This window comes from Lagopus muta, chromosome 4 (assembly GCF_023343835.1).
Source record: "Lagopus muta isolate bLagMut1 chromosome 4, bLagMut1 primary, whole genome shotgun sequence".
Classification (NCBI taxonomy): domain Eukaryota; kingdom Metazoa; phylum Chordata; class Aves; order Galliformes; family Phasianidae; genus Lagopus; species Lagopus muta.
Window position 1 is genome coordinate 45,690,555 of NC_064436.1, and position 13,638 is coordinate 45,704,192.

Sequence of the window (13,638 nt, forward strand, 5' to 3'; positions counted from 1 at the left end):
GTTGCAAATTTATGTTCTTTTTCCAAATACCTTTGATTGAAAAAAGGCAAATCTGTCTGCAGACAGATTTTTCCATGGATCTAGCATTTATCAGGAGGGACTTATTAAACAGGTGCCATTTAATGATCATCTGTGGGCTTGCCAGCTTGGTGAGGGCGCTGTCACTTTAGCTGTGCCAGCACCCGGAGCTGGCAGGACATAACCCCCATCTCTCAGAGATCATTCAGCATGTCTGCTAGGCTGTTCATGGTCTCATTCACTCAGATGCAGCCCAGGCTATGCTGCCAGGGCTCAGCCACCTCCATGGCTGAACCAGTGTACGTGAGGGCAGCTTGGCTGGAGGAGAAACTTTCTCTCATGAGGTGTGACAATATCATAGCATATTTGCTCTTGCCCCTTTCCCACAGCCCCTTTGATGATGTTAAATTTTAGGTCTCTTCACAAACACCTTCAGTCACAACTCCCATGCTTTTGGTCTAAGATTCTCAAGCTCTGTAATGAACAGCTTCTTTCTGCTGCAGTGGCATGTGGTTGAGTAACTTGCAAATAAGGACAAGAAAAACATTACTCCTTTATTACAGGTGACAAACATAATTCAGCATGGTAAATTTTCTTAACCAGGAAAAGACCAACAGCTTATCCACTGCGGAAGCTTGATAATACTCAGTCATCAGAATTCATTTGTCAGACCCAGAAATTTACCCACTCCTGATCAGTAATGCCTACAGCCAGTTCTGTACTGAAAAACTTTACCTGTGTCTAACAGTGTAACTGTCATTTTCAATCACCAAATGAGCACTTGACTTTGCTTCATTGCCCGAGATATATCACCGATACCTCCGGAGAGACACTCACCCCTCCCACCCCAGCCAGCCCTTCACCCACATTTGAGGGTCTGCCTCTGTCCCAGAATTTCTCTCCCGGTCAGAAACTATTTTTTTACCCTATACATTCCCATGAAAAATTTTCATGCTTATGAGTCTGCATTTTCTCATGAGAAACTGCTCCACCAAAGGATTCCCTATCAGCTATAGTTGTGTTCCACTTCAAAGGCAAATACTGTGGCATGACCTATATGTTGGGAAATTTTTAAGTCAGATGTCTTGTCTTGAATATTAAAAGGAGTTATTTTTTGGTTTTGTATGCAACACATAGTGCTCAGCACTAAGTATTTGAAGTAAACCACATTAAACTAAAATACCACTGACAGTATGTAACTTTCATCATTACCTGAACTGTGACCCAGAGTGGTCTTACTTTTTTTTCTCATCGTAAACTGTGGTATCAACAAAGTATTAGCTGTCTATAAGAAGGCTTATACCCAAATACATAATGAACTCTTCTTGCTTGCTTGCAGATAAAGCAGTGCTTGGGGGGGTGTTAGCTGTTGAAATGCCAGCTTGCAGGTATATCTGAGCAGTGCCAGGGCAGAAGCTATTTGGCTCTGTCTAGAAATCTGAATACGTCCCTTGCTCTGGATATTTTCTGGCTCCTAATTGGTATTGCAAATAGCGACATGGCCAGTGTGACTGGAGAGGCAAAGACAACATTGTGCAAGGTTACTCATGTCCTCACTAAGGAGTAAAACATACTTATAAAGGCAAATGGAAAGAGGGGGTGGAAACAACACCATTATTTAGGTTAGAGGATAGTGAGGTGGCCCCTCCAGATCAAATCAGTCTTTTTTCCATTTTAATTTGCATTTAAGTGACATTTGAAATTGTTCAGCTCTGTCTGCTCAGAGTCACACTGTCAGTGATCGGTGTGGAGGCATCACAGAGGGATCAGTCTTTGGGCCACAGGGTTTGGGGTCAGGGTATGGTAGGGCCATGACTCTCCTATGGCTTATTTTCATGGAATACATCAGAGGGATAGTTGTTGTAACACCATGACAAAAGTAAAGTGGTCTCCTCTTCCAGGGCAAGGTCATTACCCATTGTGAGACAAGGATTAGCGTCCCTCACCATCAGAGCTCATATCTGACTGTGATGGACTGAAGCACCCCCAGCTTCTCCAAGCAGCTGTCCATGGCTCCCTTCAGCTTCAGGCACGCATCCATTTCGCATTCATAGGATTTGCTTTCAGCTTTCACAGCAAAAAGCTTATTTTTCATAAAAATGAAAGACAAGCTCACTTTTAAGATGTATGTATATGCTGTATACATACAGCATAGATCAGTGTATTAGCCCAGTCTAAGCTCTCAGATATAGTGCTAATCCTTCTACTGGGCTACAACTGATAAAGCTTTGGTCCAGTATGTGTACAAACTTGTACTATTTTAAATGTAGTGATACTGCAGCTCTGTGTGTGTACTGTCATTCCAAGCATGGAGCCAGAAGAAATTAAACAGCAGCTACAAAGATTAAACATCTAAAATCAGCAGGTCTGGGTAACCGCACCTGTGATTTTTAAGACAGCTGACTGAAGAGAAATGGGGAGCAGAAATAGTGATTTTAAGTGCTGGAAAACTTCCAGCCATTTCCAGAAGACTGGGAGAAAGTGAATGGTGTGTCAGTATTTTAAAAACTTGTAGCAGGAAGCTTAGATATTACAAATGTGTCAGCACTATATAGAAGCAATACAAATTGTTGGATCAGGAGCATAGGACTTGATTTTTAAGGATAGAAAAAAAACTGATTTCAATCCAAATAAGTTTATGGAAAACAAATATGTCAAATTTAAATAATGACTTTGTGAAATGAGACTACTGAGCATTGTTGCGTGTTCAAACTATATGGCTATTCTTATGATCTGATACCACACAAGCAGTTTTTTATCCTTTATTGAAGTTGTTTCCGTTTTTTTCCTTTTTGAGATTCTTCTAGTAGTGAAGGTTTGAATTATGACTTATAGACTTATTGTTTTCAAGGCTCTATGTGTTCACTGTTCTGTATGGCATGAATGCTGGGTTGCTGATACAAGCAAACTCTTTCATCTCAACCCCCAAATGCAGACATCCATAGACCTAGTACCTGCTCACTGAAATGCCCATTAAGATTAAAATATGTCTTTAAAACACACACAAATTCAAATAATCAATTACAAAATCAATTAAAATAAAGGGAGAAGACATGGTGCCATTATTTTTTCCACAAACTGTTAAGCATTAAATATTTTGTGTTCAGACTGAAACTGAAAAAAGTAAGTATTTAAATTGCTTAGCCAAAATATATGTAAATAGTTATTAGGTTCAAAAATGACTAAATGCTTCTGACAAAACCTCTCCTTTGCCAGCAGTTTTGAAACACAAGAAAGTCCTATATTGCATACCCATGTAATTATTTTTTTTTTAATAAATGAGGCAAAAAACAGTGATAGCAGGATGCTGATGGCTTTGATTGCTGCTGAGTAGCTCAAGTAATGCAAACGTACACATACTGTTTCAACAGATGAATAAAGGGCAGTAGCAGGTAAGTTCACCAATAAGCCTTTGTTTGGGATGTTCTTTGTGATATATTCTGTCTTAAATAGCCAGGCTGTGGCATTATGCTCCAAAATAAATAGAACTTAGTCGTCTACTGCACATCAGTAATGTGCACCAGATGTTTGAAAGCTGTGAATACATTCAAAATGCCATTTTACAGTATCTGATTATTAAATAGGATGAAAATTTTGGGCTCCATGCAGGAAGCTGCAGTGGCTGCTTTGTCTATGAAAGATGCATTTAATTTGAGGCAGAAGGGCTGCATTTCCCCACTGTCCGAGAAAGAATAGGAGATTAGTGCAGTCACACTGGTACTGAAGGGGATGGGAATAAGTCTGCATGAGCATTCATGGAGATGTAGGGTCATCAGACCTGCAAATTAAGAAAAGGTGAAGGAATCCCTGTTAGAATCCTGTACAGACATTTCCATGTGAAAGAAAATTGGTCTTACTGCTTGCTAATTTCATTCACTGGCAGACGGAGCAGCCATCTCTCCACCTCAGCTGAATGCCTATTTTTACTAGTGTGGGAGAAATAACTACAGTCCAAAGAACAGGAATAATCAGATAATCACACTGTAAAAAGTTGTTGCTCCTTGGCTGAGAATTGCCACAATGAATGTTGGAAATGTGAAGTTGATTCCACTTTCCACAGGCCTGAAAAGCCCAGGTTTAGGGCAGTCATGTCTTCAGTACTCTAACCACTGCCTGCTGCCACCTCCACATCTGAGGTCTGTGAAGATACTTTAACACTTGCTTCATATTGACTTGCATGAATGTCACTGGAGGCTGGAGATGAAGCCAAACCGCTGTAGCGCTGTAGATAACCCCTTAATTATGCCAGGGAGAGATCACTTAGTGTACCTGTACTGTAACAGCCAGGATAAATGCACTAGTCAACTCCAGCAACACTCAGCTTAGATTGGAAGAAGGAGGACTTTAGCCAGGATGGCATATATTGCCACAGGACTCTTTGGAAGTGGTGGAATCCCCAGAGCTGGAGGCTTTCAAGAAAAAGCTAGATGTGGCACTGAGTGACATGGTTGAGCAGTATGGCAGTGATGGGTTGATGGATGATCTTAATGGTCTTTCAAACCTGAATGATTTTATGATTCTGTTATGGTGTAATGACTTCTTCATTGAGGTTACCAAGTCCAGTTCAGGCTGCTGTCAAGAGTTTCCATTCATATCAGGAGTGCCCTTTAGAGCTGAACTTCTCAGGTTAGCATGCTTTCCGTAGCAGTGTTGGAGAGTACAGACTTAGAATCATAGAATCATAGAATCATAGAATCACCAAGGTTGGAAAAGACCTAAAAGATCACCCAGTCCAACCGTTCACCTATTCCCAGTAGCTCCCACTAAACCATGTCCCTCAACACAACATCCAGCCTTTCCTTGAACACCCCCAGGCTCGGTGACTCCACCACCTCCCTGGGCAGTCCATTCCAGTGCCTGACCACCCTTTCTGAAGTAATACTTCCTCATGTCCAGCCTGAATCTCCCCTGCCGTAGCTTGAAGCCATTCCCTCTGGTCCTATCACTAATGACACGAGAGAAGAGGCCGACCCCCAGCTCACTACAACCTCCCTTCAGGAAGTTATAGAGAGCAATGAGGTCTCCCCTGAGCCTCCTCTTCTCCAGGCTGAACATTCCCAGCTCCTTCAGCCTCTCCTCATATGGCCTGTGTTCCAGACCCCTCACCAGCTTTGTTGCACTCCTTTGAACACTTTCCAGGGCCCTTGTTTCCTCTGGGACAGAAACACACCCCTTGGAACCCAGTTATAGAAGAGGGAATGGGCAAGATCAGAACTAGTCTGAAGTAAAACCTCTGTAACTGTTTGTATGATGAATGTCAGCTCCTCTGCACCAAAACTGGTTTGCATTGCCCTTCACCTATAGTGCACTACATTGTTGCTGCTGTAGGCGTTGCCCATGGTCCCACACTAGTTTGATGTGCTCATCTTCTCTAAAGAGTTTCTGTCTTCCAGCTGTTACTGAAGGACCTGCATATTCACACAGATTAATTATTGTGGATGAAAAGCATCCTGAAGTAAAATAAGAGATACAGGAGAAAGCAATGAAACACCACAAAGCATTCCTCAGAGAGAAGTCTTGAGTCACAGTGCATAGGGTGCTTTCTGTGGGATGGCTTATTCCTGCCCAAACTTCCCAGCATCTATGACTAAAAGCAGTTATTTCCTAATGTGCCTAAGGAACCGGTTAGGCAGGTGACAAATGTAAAATTCCAAATCTTTCTCATCAGGAAAATGGAATTTTACACTGAATATTTTTTTTCAATGATTGGCTGCTTCAAAAGAAAGCAACATTTTTTGGAAAGCTGTCAGTTTGATAACACTCATGAGATTTTCGTTTTTGTAGTTTTCAGCCTATGATCAACTTAGTGATTAAAATCTGGAGGAATTTTTAACCACAAAACCTATCATGACTTCCATTTTGCTTATGCATAACTCTTACTGGGAACAGGATCTATGTTAAAAGAGAACACAGAAGGTCTTCTCTAAGTGCAACAATTTACTACAACTGTCACAAAATATATGTATGGAATTTTTCTTTTAAGAGCAAAAGAGTGTGAATTTAGATCCAGAGGTAAAACAAATGGAGAACAATGTTGATAATTTTTATTCCACTTGTAAGCTAAAAAAGGAGTTAATTTTAATTTGCACATTTTAACTTTCTTGTTAAAAAAAAAAAAAAATCCATTGAAAAACAGAGAGAAAACGTGATGTGCTTGCAGTGTGATAGAGCTTGCTGAAATCTAGATGCATGAATGCAGAAGTAGATGTACAAATTGCCAGATAGAAAAAGCTAATTGGTGGAAACCTGTAAGGATATTCATGTGATGTCTGCATTCACCTACATTTTATTAGTTAATAGATACAGCATGAAAATTTACATTAAAAGAGAGTACTGAAAATCTCAAGCTGTCATTTCTGATTCTGCTGCCTACCTTTTCAGCAGCCAGGATTTTGCACATGGACTGTTCCCTTGGCAGGCACAGAAATCCTTTTTGTTATATTTTCTCTTTTGCCTGCTTGCTGCTTCCTGTCTGCATGTGATGACGAGATGTCATTTCAGCACGCAGTGCTGAGACGTCTGACAACAGCCACCAAACTGCCTGGGTCTCAGCTGCTTTTACTGCCAGCACTGGGACACCTTGAATATGAAGACGTTCAACCTGTGGTGTAACACAGAAAAATATCAGTCTGGATGCTGGAGGTGTGGGAAAGCTCTGTGCTTGGCTTGGAGAAGGAGCAGGCAAAGGCTGCCCATGAAGATGCGTGGATGCCACAAAACATGTAGGTACAAGGTCTTCCCACTGCAATGTGAAGAAGACAGAAAGAGCTCTGGGGTCATGCAGGATTGGGATGGACATGGGAAGTGGCATTGCTCTTATGTGGCAGACCATGAAAGGAGACTTCCACTAGATTCCTTGTCCTGTACCCATGCGGCTTGATAGGAAGATGCTACATTTGAAAATGCTCTGTTTCGTGCTGTGGGCAAAAGTCTCCTTTGGGAAAAGTTGCACTGACTGGTACTGCAAAATTCACATTATTATTTTTATCATTTCATTAACTCAGGATATTTATTTGCAGTACACTGAATCATCTAAAAGTGTTGTTTTTTTCACTTATAGCACTGACCAGTACAGGAAGGTAACTTAACCGCCCTGTCTGCCCAGCAGCCTCTAAGCTGCCAGAGACATTTGTGCAGATGCATTTTGAAGACCACCAGACCTAAGGAACCTTTATTTCCATTAGCAATGTCTTCAAGCTTTTCGTCACCGAGAACAGTTTTCCTGTTGCCCAACATTAGGAGGAAGTTTTATTAGGACAAGTATTATTAGAAGGAAGTTTTTCACACAGAGGGTGGTTACACACAGGAACAGGTTGCCCAAGGAGGTTGTGGATGCCCCATCCCCAAAGGCATTTAAGGCCAGGCTGGATGTGGCTCTGAGCAGCCTGGTCTGGTGGTTGGTGACCCTGCACATAGCAGAGGGGTTGAAACTAGATGATCAGTGTGATCCTTTTCAACCCAGGCCATTCTATGATTCTGTGTGCATAAATTGCTATTGTTGCAGCTTAGCCTCTTAAACCTTTTTGCCTCATCCACCAGGGATGAGAAGAAAACTTTGTTGTTGTCCTTCTTACATACCTGAAGACAGTTATTATATCTCCCTTCTGTTTTCTCTTATTGAGGCAACTATGACAATAGCAATGTTCTTTGAAGTTTGTAATCAATAAACACAGAAAGAAAAATCAATCAGATTGACTTCTTGAAGGAAGTGAATTCTTTGGCCTACTTTGTAACAATGAGATTTCCTGACTGACCGGAGTGTTGCTTGGGGGACAGAGAGATAAAAATAGTTCTGAACTGAGAAAATTAGGAGGGAAGTGAAAACTGGTGTGAAACATCCATATACCTGTGAACATTTTTATGTTTTATCTATGGCACCTGAACAAGTGATTTGTGAAGGCATTTAGCCATTAACTTTGCAGAAAAAAAAAAGACAAATCCAACCTCAAAAAGAACTTAAAAATGCTTTATTATTTTTTAGTCTTTCTGCATGTGATTTTTATCAGGGAATCTAGTGTGGAGTCATGAGTCTTGCTCATGGTAGGTCTTTTCCAACCTTGGTGTTTCTGTGATTCTGTGATTCATGAGTAAGGTACGGATATGGCAATGGCATGTTTCAAAAGATCTGCTTCCCTTGAATAAAGCCAGCAAAGCAAACTAAGTGTCACCAAGATCAAGTATTTGGTGGACTCCAGGCCCTGTACATCTCATGCTGTGTCCTACCAGCACTGGCTCTTCCATGGTCACCCTGAGATTTTGGAGAGAATTTTACAGGTGGAGAAAAGAAAAAGCAGAATAATGAAATTATCAAGTAGTTTTATCAACTAGTTCACACACTCATCATTTCGTACTTAAAATAAAAACTTAAATGGAATAGGGTCAGAGAATGACAAAAGCTAAAGCAACAAGTGCCAGGAGGTGCTACAGTATAATTCGAGTTGTGTTTAATTCAGTAGCTTTATTTTAATACCATTAATCAATAAAATGTTGTGAGATTTTTTAAGAATTGAAGCATAAAGTCTCACTTCAGTATTGGTTTTATTTTTCAAGTCAGTCATTGACAAAAATGTCATACGCTGCCATGCTAATCAATTATTATTCCATGCAACTACCACCAAATAAATTAAAATGTGATTAATTGAATCATGTTAATGCTAACACAGAAATATTCACTTCTATTAGCTTGAAGTAATCAAGTAATTAAAAAATAGCCTCTGGATATTACAAGATTGTATAAGAATACAAAGACAGTAAAATTCCAGGGACTGAGTGATGACTGCACAGCTCACAAGTGCAACAGATCTATTAACAAAACAACCAGCTTTTCAACTTACTGTTGCTGTAACCAATGTGCTTCTCAACTGCAATGCAAGATAAGAACACGACAGTTATTAATTTCAATGACTCATTAAATAATACAGTATTATATGTACAGAACAAGTACATATAGCTTTATCTCATCTCTATAGCCACCATAATCAATGTTTCCACAACTTGAAGGAACACTGTGTTGTCACTGACTGTCAAAATAAGCTACAGCTGAGAACTGGCAAAGTTTCTGATTAAAATAATCCGGCAAACTGAAAGGAATTAACCCCTCAGGGAAAATGATGCTGTCACTTCAGTGGGTAAAAATGGCTTATTACGTGCATTGCTCTGGTCAGTGTTTAGACCATATTCTGCAGAGCAGTACAAGAAGAAGGTTAACAGCTTGTTACTTTCCTGATGCTTTGAGGCATTGCAGGGCATATGATTTTGTTTGCTTTCTCATACACCCACACAAATAATCTGATAAATACGCACTGGATCTATTTCAAAATTACTTTCACTGGGTGCTGTAACGTTGCTTTCATTGGTTTCACTGAAAAATATGAATACCCCATACTGCAAGAACTTCTATTTATGAAACTTATGGCCCACTGAAGCAATATGTTAGCATGATTTGTCACAACAATAACATAATTTGCCTGCTTTAGCAAGGAAAACAGTCCTCTGGCAGCATTCAAAATATTTTATTTTCTTCATGACAACTAAAACTATAATGAAAAAGAAGTGTATTCCTATAGCAATGGCTCTAGCCCTTAGACAGATTTTTGCTCAGTTTCACCTTTGACAAGTTCTTCTTTAATCTTGCTGTGTCTGTAAAATTGTGGTAATGCTACTTTCTACCACTCTGTTTCATGTGTTTGGACTGTAGCTCTTCAAGGCAAGAGCACTCTCTTTTTATGTGCAGTGCTGCCAACTTAAGATGTTTTTCATATGTCTCATGATATTTGATGTTTTCCCCAGCTCTTGTCATTATGTGAGAATCTCAGCATTCATTTTAAAAAGTTCCAGTCCTAATGGCTGTAGATAAAAGCTTAAATATGTGCCACGCATATACTACAAGCCTCAAAGAGCAGAAAAAAGAGGATAGTAAATAACAGGAGCCCTATGTTTTCATAGCTGCTAGTAGATCAGTGTTGGTTTGTCTGTTTTCAGCAGATTATTTGTGAGCCCCCAGTTTTGGAGTTCCCTCCTCAATAGGTAGCGCATGGAAACCAAGGTTGGTCACACCTTCAGGGTCCGATGCATCTATAAAAGAAAGAGCCCATACTGAAAATACAATAAATAACAATCCTAGAAACAGTGCTGGACATCTCTCAAAGTGTGATAATTGTCTCTTTTGTTTTTAAGAATCTTCACCTCTTAAGTTAAATAAACATGGTAGCAGAACAGCTGGAGAAAGGAATCATAGAATCACAGAATCATAGAATGGCCTGGGTTGAAAAGGACCACAATGATAATCTAGTTTTAATCCCCCTGCTATGTGCAGGGTCGCCAAACACTAGACCAGGCTGCCCAGAGCCACATCCAGCCTGGCCTTGAATGCCTTTGGGGGTGAGGCATCCACAGCCTCCTTGGGCAACCTGTTCTAGAGCATCGCCACCTTCTGCATGAAGAATGATAACAGAAAATATTCTCAAAAGTATTTCAACAACCAAATGTCTATCACTTGCAGATTCAGGAGCACATCCTTGGAATTCTTAACAAGGATAGCATGCAGCTCCTACATGCCTTTGTTTTTTAAACAATGTGAATGAGGCACTTTCGTGAAAATTTTATCAGGCAGCGTGATTCAGGTAGTTAGTAGAAGGTTCTACTGGCAGGTAACTCCTTGTTAGCATCTTACAGTCAAGAACTTCTTCATCTTTCTTAGTCTAGTGACAGTTCTCATTCCCAAACTCCCAGACTTCCCTAGCAGCATCTTGAACGGCAGCACAACTTCTAAAAAGACTGGTAGAGCCCAACACTGCAATGTATTGGGTTCTTCGTGATCCTATATCAGATCTTCTGTAAGTACATAAGGCTCAGTTTTGAGTAAAGGGATTGCACTTTTTCCCAAATTTGCAGTTCTGCCGTTCTGAGAGTTAAGTGAAGCCTCTTTGACCTCCATGGTTTCCCATAATAGACATTTTTCACTTGAATAACAGAACTCCTCTTTGAGTTGCATTAAGATCCAAAGCCACAAAGACAGGCCAGGAACAAGACTACTCAGATGGACAGAAAGTTCTGACTGGAGGACAATGCATGCAAGCGCAGGATGTGGAGATCACTGTGGTAGCTCCATGTCAAACACCAAAATAATCTAGTAGCAAAAGAAAAAAAAAATCAAGTAAGTTTAAAATAATTCCACAGACAGAACTTGCTGTGCAACCCCTGGAAAAGCACTGGGAGAAGACTCAGTAAAATAGGACTGGAACAAATAGCAGAAATTGCTTTCTCATGTGTGATCCCTCTGTGTATGGCTCTGGGAAATGGGAAGTGTCTGTGACCTTTGTGAGAGAACAGCCACAACAAGGAAATGCCTCATTCCATGGTCAACTTCTCAGGCTGGACTGAACTTTCTAGAGCCTGGCAGATGACTGGGATGAAAGGAGATAACTCAATGACTGCACACAGTATGCTTACACCTCATGTCATCCTTGATGAAATGACTGGACACACAAAAGCAAAACTGCCAGGCTAAAGAGAAGAGCAAAAGGACATTCTGGGTAGTTCGGCAGTCATGGGATCAATGGGATCAATCAGATATAGCCAGAAAATACAGAAGCAACTGTGGGGTGCATCATCTCACTGTTTATAGGAGGTGGAGACTTGCTTACACTGTTGTACAGCTGACTGTAACAATCTGATCTGCACTTCTCCATTCTAAAAAAATGTGAATTCTAAGAGGGAGAAGTACAAAGAATGGTTATTTAAAAAAAAAAAAAAAAAAAAAAAGTAAATGGAGTACTCATTCCACAAGAACAGAATAAAATATGGGTGACTTAGGCTAGAAAATGGGGTATGATTGCCCTGTACAAAATCTGTTAAATGGCTAATCACCAGGTATTGATTAAAAAAATAAAGAAACAATTAAGAAGATGCAAACACTGTCACAAAGGCTAATGGAAGTATAGTGAGAATGAATAATTTTGAGTGAGAATTAGAATTAGTGAGTTCTTATTCTCAGATGCTGTAGAACACATTGGAATAAGGAAGCAAGATCTCTAGGTTTTTTAAAGATGGGCTTGTTATGACTAAATGAGAGTACAACTTCCTAATAAACCCTGCATTTACCTTTTAAAAGAATGCAGGCAAATAGAAATAGCAACATTTTGTTAACAAAAAATTGTTTGCCAGTGATGGTGAAAATCACGTTCTGCTAAAGGAACAGCTGCTCTTATTTGCAGCCTTGAGATAGGGCACTCCTTTTCACCTCAACCTCAAACACTTTGAAACTAGCTAATTTCCTTCTCCCTGCTTCTTGTAGATATTCTGCCATATGGAAATTCTAGAGAACACAACCTTGTTGACGTATGAGCACCAAAGATATGTGAAGGGTTGTGCTCTGTTCAGTAGTTTTATTTCCTAGATGATTCTGACCTCAGTGAAGTCAAGGCAGGATGAGTACAGTCCTTGATTTCAAGTTTCTTTTTTTCTGATAGTTTCTGGTACCTGTAGTTTTGCTTGCTGCTAGTGACCACATCTTAGGGAAGGAGACAGAGCATAGTAGGACGATAGAAGGGCATTAACGATCTGCAAACTAGGAAACATATCAAAACAAAAATATGGCTTTATAGTGGGGCTTAAATAATATCGTTTTTCCTAGAAAAAAAAACCTCTCTATCCAATTATGATGCCATAAAAGTCACTTTTCTGTAAGCAATGCTTGTTCTTAAGGATATTTCTTTTCTTTTTTTTTTTCCATGGAGTTCTTCAGTCTTCATGCTATTTCTCCTTCAAACATACTGCTTGCTTCTTGTTTCTTTATCTTCCCCTCCTTCCTCTATTTCTTTCACCAAGCTGTAGTGAGATGTCCCTAGAAAGAGGAAATATAAACAAAAGCACCTGGCATTCAGAATAATTTAATGCCCTTTCCTGTTCTCAGTTCTTTATGGTATAGTTTTTTTTAAAGACACTTGTTATTCACTTAGCTGAGATTATGCAAAGAACAGTTGAACTAAGAGCAGCAAGGGTCATTTTCCTGAATAAAATTAGCAGGTACTTAATACTAAGACACATCTATATCCATGCTGCTCATTTCATCTCACTAGATCTGAAGCACTACTGAAGTGTAGTAGGACTTGGAAACAGAGAATCATTCTCGAAGCACTAATTCTTACATTCTTGCTAATTTAGCAAGAGAAGTTATTTGCATTTCATACCATTGGAGATCAGAGCAGAGTAGCCCATAACTCCTACCAGTTGTTTATCAAAGAAAGCTCGTTCATCCTGGACCTTTTATTAACTGATCATGAAAGACGTCTTTCTGTCTTCTGCAATTGACGTCCTCCATACATTCACAAAAATATATCATGAAAATGTATCCAAAAAGAGGCTTTTGACACACCAGTCATTGTTTTCTTAGATGACAGAATGTAGCTGTATATTCCTGGAGTTGGTTTACAGTCTTCCTAAAGCGTATCCTTCATAAGTCCATAGTTCCTATTGTCTCAAGATTCTGATTGTGTTCAGCCTGCTTTGACCCTTTCCATTTGTTTATTGCTTCCATGAGGCTCATCTGAACCTGTCTTTATCTATTCTGCTAGTTAATATCCCTGTGGTCTTTTTTAACTTTATGCTTCAAATAATTCT